The following is a 9309-nucleotide window of genomic DNA, read 5'->3' as shown; positions in this document are numbered from 1 at the left end:
CAAAGCCCAAGAAATTTCTAAGGACCAGAACCTAAGGTGTTTCAATTATGAAAGTGATGAAGTCAAAGCATATGATGGAGTGGTTACATCTTTAATGGGACTTGGATCTTATACCAAGAACCTAGTAAAGTTGGACCTTGATCTAAAAAACTGTGAGAGTCCACCCTTAAAGTCATTCATCCTTGAGCCATCTCAAATTGAATTAAAGTTGTTGCTGCCCCATCTTTGATATGCATTCTTGGGGGATGGTGACACTTTGTCTATCATCATTTCAAGTGATCTCAAGCCCTACCAAGTGGAGGCTTTGAAGTTGGTAGTGAAAAAGTTTATTCAAGCTATTGGATCGATAATTGCGGATATCATAGGCATAGCTCCCGACATTTGTTCCTATAAGATCAAGCTAGAACTAGATCATGTACCAAGTATGGAACATCAAAGGAGGCTAAATCAACCTATACAAGAGATGGTAAAGAAAGAAATTATAAAATGGCTTAACGTAGAGTCATATATCCAATATCCAAGAGCACGTGGGTAAGCCTAGTGCAATATATTCCAAAGAAAGGTGGAATTATGGTAGTTGTGAATGAAAATAATGACCTTGTTCCTAGTCGACCGATCACGGGGTGGAGGGTATGCATGGACTACTGCAAGATGAATTCTTGGATTGAGAAGGACCGTTTCCCTATGCCCTTTATAGACCAAATGCTAGATAAGTTGGCTGAGCAAGGCTGGTATTGCTTTTTAGATAGTTATTCGGGGTACAACCAAATTTGTATTTACTCAAAATATCAAGAGAAGACAGCATTCACTTCCCGCTATGGCACATTCGCATTCAAGCAGATGCCCTTTGGTTTGTAAAACACATCGGCAATATTCTAATGGTGTATGTTATCAATTTTTACGGATATGATTGAGGATTCAATGGAAGTCTTTATGGAATATTTCTCATTAGTGGGAAACTTATTTGAGTCATGCCTTGAGCATCTAAGCAAAGTACTTGAGAGATGTGTGGAAACCAACCTTCTCCTCAATTGGGAGAAATGTCATTTTATGGTCAAAAAAGGTATTATTTTGGGCCATAATATCTCGAGGAAGGTTATACAAGTTGATCAAGCTAAGTTAGAGGTAATTGCCAAGTTAACCCCTCCCACTTTCGTAATGGGTGTTCAAAGTTTCCTTAGGCATGTCGAGTTCTATCGGTGATTTATTAGGAATTTCTCCAAAATATCACATCTAATGTGCAAACTCCTTGAAAAGGAGGAGAAATTCAATTTTGATGATTCATTCTTGAAGTCTTTTAATTGCCTCAAGGATTTGCTTATATCGGCTTCCATTATGGTGGCTTTGGATTGGTCATCTCCATTTGAAGTGATGTGTGATGCAAGCGGAATTGCATAGGGGAGGTGTTGGGTCAACGTAAAGAAAAGTTATTTCATAAGATCTATTATGCGAGCAAGACCTTGAATGATGCTCAACGAAAGTACACGGTTACAAAGCAAGAATTATTGGTGGTGGTCTATGCTTTTGAGAATTTTTGCACCTATTTGTTGGGCACGAAAGCGGTGGTGCACCAAAATCATGCCACCCTTAAATATCTCATGAAAAAAAAATGCTAAGCCACGCTTGATTAGAAGGATCTTGCTTTTGCAAGAGTTTGATTTTGAGGTAAAGGACAGAAAGGGTTGCGAAAATCAAATGGCCGACCATCTTTCACATCTTGAAAATAATCATGAAAAGCATGGTGATATTGAGATTGATGATGTCTTTCCCAATAAGCTAGTCATGTCAATTTGGGGGAAAGTTGCATCGTGGTATGCCGACTATGCTAATTATATGGTGAGTGGAGTACTCCTCCGGGAGCTTAGCTATCATCAAAGGAAGTGGTTCTTGTTCGATGTAAAAAGGTATTTTTGGAATGAGCCCTTCCTATTTTGCGAATACGCAGATGGCGTGATTAGGCATTGTCCTATGGAAGTTGAAATAAAGGCATTCTTGAAGCTTGTCATTCCTCTCCTTTCGGTGGTAACCATGTGGGATTTGAACTGCCGCCAAAGTTCTTCAATGTGGTGATTATTGGTCCACCATTCATAGGGATGCTATTAAGTGGGTAAAAGCATTTCATCAATGTCAAATGCAAGGTGGCATTTCGAGAAGGCAAGAAATGCCCCTTATACCCAATCTTGCAGTTAAACTTTTTGATGTGTGGGGAATTGATTTTATGGGCCTTTTTATGAGCTCCTTTGGTAACAGATATAATATAGTGGTAGTTGATTATGCTTACAAATAGGAAGAGGCCATGGCACTTCCGAACAACGAGAGAAAAAGCGACACTTTCTTCTTGAAGAAATATATTTTTACAAGGTTCGGAACGTCACGTGACAGTATTAGCGATGTAGGCTCACACTTTTGCAATCGGGTTTTTGGGGCTCTTCTTGACAAATATAGGGTGAAGTATAAGGTTGCTACCCCATATCACCCCCAAACAAGTGGCCAAATCAAAGTGTCTAATCGGGAAATCAAAGTTATACTTGATAAAATCATAAATGTATGGCGAACTAATTGGGCAACTCAACTTGATGAGGCACTTTGGGTGTATAGGATGGCCTACAAAAACCCAATTGGTATTCCCCCTACCAATTGGTATTTGATAAGGCATGTCACTTTCCCATTGAGCTTGAGCATAAATCTTTGTGGGCATTGAAGAAGTTAAATATGAATTGGGAAGAAGCTTCTGAGTCAAGAGTCACTATATTTCACGAGTTAGAGGATTTCCGACTTAAGGCCTATGAAAGTTCCATTTTATATAAGGAGAAAATAAAGAAATGTCATGATGCTAAGATCCTAAGGTGAGAATTTCATATAGGCAGTAGTGTACTTCTCTACAACACTCGTTTGAAGCTTTTTGTGAGAAAGCTTCATATAAGTGGTCGGTCCCCTTTGTGATTGAGTGTTTACCCTAGTGGTGCTATCGAATTAGAGGACCACAAGAAAAAGAGATTTATAGTAAACGGGCAAAGGTTAAAACACTACAATATAGGAGGCACTAAGGTAACCAAGGTGGAGATGGTGTGATTCAAAGATCCTCAATATTGATAAAAAATGTGGTGTCGTGACGTTAATTCAGGCACTTGATGGGAGGCAACCCATCGATTACATACTTTTTGCATTTTTGATGTTTTAGTAGGTGTTTTGACACAAGTTGGAAGTCCAAAAAGCAAGGGAAAATAGAGTACGAAAATTGGCAGTTGTGTAGAAAAACAAAGCAAAACAGGGGAAAATCGATCTCAGTTACTGCGATTGCGATCGTGGCAAATCCTATCGCAATCGCGATAATACAAAAAAATTTGAGAATTGCAGCTTAATATAACCCTTCTTATTTTTTTATATGCTGCAGTGAGGACACTTCAATCCTTTAAGTTGGGGCTCTGTTAAAGTCTCACCCCAAGCATAGAAATTTTTATGTTTCTTTTGATTGATTTCGAACGACCCTTTCCCTATGATAGACTGAGTGATGACATTCTTAAGGGAAAATCTTCATGATTATTTTTGAGTCATAAATGCAGGGAAAATCTAAGTACCCATAGCATTGGAGTTTTGGGATCATCCTTATACCTATGGTGAAGTCTTAGAAACCATATGGTTTCCCTCATGAGAGCTGAAATGTGAGATAATAGCTTGGTCTGGTGCCATCAATAGCAAGTTTTGTGTGGTGTTAATGCGAAGCAAGCACACACACACACACCCCTCCGTCCAAAATTTTTTTTGAAAACCAAGGGCATGGACGTAAGCAATTTTGTAATAATGATTTACCTCTTGTTGTGACTCTGAAGTCCTTAGTTTATAGTATAAGGTAAATACCTCCTTTAGTCTCTAGTAGGAAATGCAATTGGCCCTCCTTGAAAAGTTTGCATGTCATGTGCGGTGAGCAAATTTGTTTAACTCTTATGCTTACTTGTATTATCTAGACCTTGCCTCATTAGTCTCTCAAGGTTAATTGTGATTATACTTGGTTGGTGAAAGGATCTTAGGACTTCTTTGTAAATATAGGAACTCACTTTAGCCTAAAGAGACTACCCGTACATAGAATAGTATCCCTAGTCACCCATTTTGAGCCTTCTAACCTTTCTTTGGCAACCACATTACAAGCCTTGCACTATTTAAATTTTACCCCTCTTTTGAACCCTATCCTCCTTAAACTTGAAAATGCAACTTGAGGCCAAAAGCCTAAGTTGGGAATGGTAAGTCATGGAAGAGGTAACCTTAGGCCATGGTATTGTAAGTGGATGCCTATAAGCTAAGCAAAAAAAGCAAAGGAAAAGGTGAAAAAGAAAGGAATCATCCAAAGAAGAAAAATCATAGATTCCACAAAAAGAAATAAATGAGAAGAAAATACTTCCAAAGAAATGGGTAGATCAAGGTAGTAAAGGTAGGCACATATGTGAAGTTGCAAACAAATGAAGTGGCCCATGGTCCAAAATTTGATTGAATAGTGTGATGTAGATGTTCAAGGAGGGTGTAATCACTTTGTTCCCAAATGATATCATACCTTTCCCCGAGCCTACATTACAAGCTTGAAAAAGTCCTTTGAGATCTCCAATCAAGTGTAACCAATGTAGTGGCGATTGAAAATAAGGACAAGCATATGGTATGATACTTGTTTGCATTGAGAGATTCTTTATGAGAGTGAGTGCTTGCATTTTAATCCCTTGTTGCATAATAGAAAATTTGGTGTTTGGGATTTACTTTCGTGAGGAGGCATGTAGACTAATAAAGGCGAGTGAAATTGTCATCTTCTAAAAATAAGGCAAAGAAATATAGTTGAGTCTCTATCAATGGAGAGTCACTTTTAGAGAGTTAGTGATTGTTACTTAGTGGTTCTTTAAAGTCTTTTGCATCCTTGAAAGTGTGATTTAGTTTTAGGGGAGTTATGAGAATATCCTTTCCCATGCTTGAAGGCTAATTGTTGGTGATAATTGAGTTCAGAATCATTGTGATCATTTGGTTGTATGAATAGGCGTATAATTGCATGATCTCATTGAGTGAGAAGTAGTGTTGCTTGAGGAAAAAAAAAGGTTTAAGTTGGGGGTGTTCATGAGTGGCGAATTTACCACTCATAGACATCCAAATTCATGCACTACTTTGGCTAAAATTGTGTATATGAGCCTATTTTCCCAATGAAATGTGTTAATTTTGGTTTTTGTGATCTTGTAGGTCCTACGATAAAGATGATTGGAAACCAAGATGAAAGGGAAAGAAAAGAGGCAAAAAGAAGCAAAAGCTGAAGATCAGGTGGCCCTCAGGTATCGCGATCGTGAGCCTTAGATTTGTGATCGCAGTCAAAAAATCAAAGGATCGAATGCCCCTCAGTTATCGCGATCACAATCCAATAATCACAATCACTGTAATGCGACTGCGATCCAAAGAACGCGATCATGATGGAGTGGAAAATAGTTTAGGGATAGATTCATAATTTCACATAGGATCCCAAGATTAAAAAGGGCAAAACCCTTTTAATTTTGAGTATCTTCCAACCAACTTTGAAGCTCTCATAGAGAAAATTTCCAATTAGTGAGAAGAAACAATTGTTATTAAATCTCCAAAAAGATATTTTTAGTTGTAATTTGAGATTGGAATTTTGGGATTACTCTTGCTTTATTTTCAATGGAGGAAATGAATGTCAATTTGGGTAATTCTCTTTTCCCTACTTTTACGAGTAGTTAAATATTTATCTTGGGATTATGTTTGAATAGGGTGCAAATGTGTGTGGGTTTTGATTGTTAGATTCAATTCTTGGTTGATGATGTTGGTTTTCACTAATACTTGATTGTTAAATTGAAATTTGTGGGTGAAAGCCCCAATTTTCCTAAATCCCACATCATCCGTGAAAGAGGGATGTGGTTGACAAGTATTTGTGAACAATAAATTAGATGTTAGATTATTCCTTTATGTTCTTTTAGAAATAAGGATGGATGGTGAATTTGTTATGTCTTGGGCATTTTCCTAAAAATAGAGATACCCAATTGAGATTTTGGGTTGATTTGTTGGCCACACCTTTGAGGTATTTGAAAAAATTCATGAGTGATATTTTTGGTGTTTAGTTGAAAGACTAACACCAAAACCCCTAACCTAGCCTACCCATATATTCATTGACTAGAATTTAAATGTGACTTTCATGTACCCATACACTACTTGTCCCTAGGAAAGCATAATCCCAAGACTATTCTCTTATTGGAATTTTATCTACAATTGTTGCTCTAAATTGATAGTTCAAGTAAATTTTGTTTAAACAACCTTCTAAACCATAACCCCCCCCCCCCCCCTCCCAATTTTAATTTATGTCTAACTTTATGTTTACATTGCAGGTAAATACTTAGTAGCTTTCAACATACATAGGATTCAAATACTAGCTATACTTCTCGTGGATTCAACCCCAACTCAAGTTGGGTTACTATACTGACAACGGTTATCCTACACCAAAACAATGGTATAGGTGAGCGTGATCATATATCCATTCTTGTGATAAATTACATCTGTGTGAGTGAATATGGGTAACTCTCTTTGTGTTGAGGTGCATATTTGACGATAGTTAGGTGACTTATATGATCTCTTGATTGAGTAATATGCATGGGTTTGTGAAACACCCTAAGTTTGACCCTTAGAAATTTCCTGGGTTTTGAACTCTCTGGTCGTCATACGACTCAAGTTTACTAGTCGTGTGATATGGGTATGACTTAGTAGCCCAAATCATATGATAATCAGTGTGTGGTATGTCATTCACTGTCCAGGGTACGACTAGGCTCTATACAAGTCGTATGGAGATGGTACGAGAAGAGTACGGCAAGTTGTATGATTAACAGTGTCAAGCCCTTGAGATACTTTCAAGGGTAAGAGCTAAGGGTACTATTCATATGATGGGGTATGTGTGAGGTACCCAAACTGTACCCACCTGCGTTCATTTTTCAGCTTTTAAGTTGAGGGTATTTTGGATATTTTTCCTCTAACTTCTTTTGACCCCACGATTAAAAACACTATTGGGACTTCATTTACCTTATTATTCTAAATCAGAAACACTTTAAACACTCTCAAATCTCTCTCAAGCTTTTGGTTCAAGAAAAAGGCTCGGGTTTTCTCAAGGTGATTCAATTAGGGGCTTTCAAGAGCAAATCTCTCTGTCTTCGTATCGAAGGCATGTTACTCCTCCTTCATTGTTAGTTCAAACTAAAAGCATGTTTTACTTAATGATTTTCATGGTATTGTTGTGGGTTTGTGTTGGTATTGAAATGTACGTTGGGTTTTTGGTTACTAATGGTTGGATGATGTTTTTCTATGTTCTATTTATGGTTTTTCATGTTATAGTGATGGTTTGAACATATGTGGTTTCATGGGAATGGTTAATTAGTTCTTGGTTTTGGAAACTATATGTCCTCAACATGTTTGTTAAAATGCTTATGAGAATGTTTTTGTCACATAGCTTGATTTTTATTGAAAACCTAGCATTGCATAATATGGTAATGGAACCCTAAATGAATTAATTGACTTAATTGATTTGAAAAGGCCTTGGTGGCCATGGTTTCGATTGATTGGAAATCCTATGGGGTACATAGGAATCCCCTAACTGTTGGCTAATGACATTACCTGCAAGCTATAGTCGGTATGAGACACCCCTTCATAATGCCTTGGTAATTAACTTTGAAATTGGTGGTTTGGTTATGTGCTAAAGGTTTTTAATGGACAACAATGGAGGGTTGTGATAGCTAACCGTAAAAGTGTGAGTCCAAGGGACGGACATTAGAAACTCATGTTTACCGATATGAGGGTTGGTCATGGTGACCATATACTTGTGGGGTACAAGGGAATCCCCTAAATTTATAATCTTATATATGTATCATGGAAGGCCAAGGGTACACGGGAATCCCCTACCCCTATGATATCTCCAGTTCGTGTGACTATACGCACTGGGGCCCGTTCAGGGGGTAACACTGGAACCATATAGCCCGTGGGTGGTTTTAGGATAGTCAAGCTACACAACCCAGGTTAAAGATTTAAATGCATGCTAAACCCGGTTCCCTTTTCATGCATGACATATATGTATACATGTATGTGATTGCATATGGTTATTTACTTAGGTTTTAAATAATTACATTATTTTATCCTTATTCCTGAGTACATATTAGCGTTCACCCGCTAACCCATCTTTGAACGTTGTATCCCTACGCAATGCAGGAACCAGCCGTACTACTCCTCCTGCCCAGTGATCTTGGATTCGAGAATAACCTTGTGTCGGATTAAAGTGGTGAGCTTCCAAACTCCAGAAGACTTCATTTCATGTTATGGACTTTTCTACATATTTTTGGTTATTTATTGAACTTTGGTTTTGGCTATGATCGGGGGCATGTCCCGACCGGATGTTCTTTATTTTCGGTTAGAGGCTTTGTGTGACTAATATAGACATGGGCGGTATCGGTATTAGTGTCAGCCCTGGCATTGATATTGGTATTGGGGCTGACACCAGTTGGATATTTGATTGTATTTTTGGTTGGTTATGGTTATGGTATCTATTATTGTCTTGGAGAATAATTGTTTTATCTTGTCATGTGGTCGAAATTCATCCGACATAATTGGGTATTCGGGGTGATCTCCGACCCCAGTTGAACTTGAGGCACCCGACATGACTAAGCCTTAGTTTGGGTCGTATCAGTTTTTCAACTTGGTTGAGTCAATTCATAAGGATAAGATGTTTGAAGTAGTGTTATGAGCTTTTAATTGTACATGACATGCTTAATATGGAACTTGTTCTTTATGTAGTCATTGTAGTGCTAGCTGCAGTGTCTTATTTGTAGTAGTAATATTGGATTCTTCCTTATATGTGGTGCTTAATGTAAAGAGTTGTACGAGGATGAACAAGGCTTTAAGTGTAGGGTGATGCTCTTAGGTGGATTTATGCACCTTAGTATCATAATCTCTACGTATTTAGCCTAGTTTTGAAGACTTCTCGTGAGCGTAATGAGTTTATATTCATACAATTGAGCATATAAGTGTTAAAGTACTTGTCTATAATGTTTAAGGTGTGTTCAAAATGAGTTTGGAATGAAAATAATCACTTAAAATTTAGACGAGAAAACTAGTGTTACTAGCTTGAGTTAGGTGTTGTTGTAGTTAATCTTGTTGGATTCTATTGTGTCTAACCACTAATTTGTGGTGTTTGATGATATATGAAGTATTGCGAGATGTTATACTCAATTATAGGATGCTAGACAAACTGAATTTAAGTTGGAAAGACAACCACGAAGTGAGGAACTCAAAGCCAAG

The sequence above is a fragment of the Capsicum annuum genome, chromosome 6 (genome assembly GCF_002878395.1).
Source record: "Capsicum annuum cultivar UCD-10X-F1 chromosome 6, UCD10Xv1.1, whole genome shotgun sequence".
NCBI lineage: Eukaryota > Viridiplantae > Streptophyta > Magnoliopsida > Solanales > Solanaceae > Capsicum > Capsicum annuum.
The sequence above is the reverse complement of the archived record's forward strand: the minus strand, read 5'-3'. Positions refer to the sequence as shown.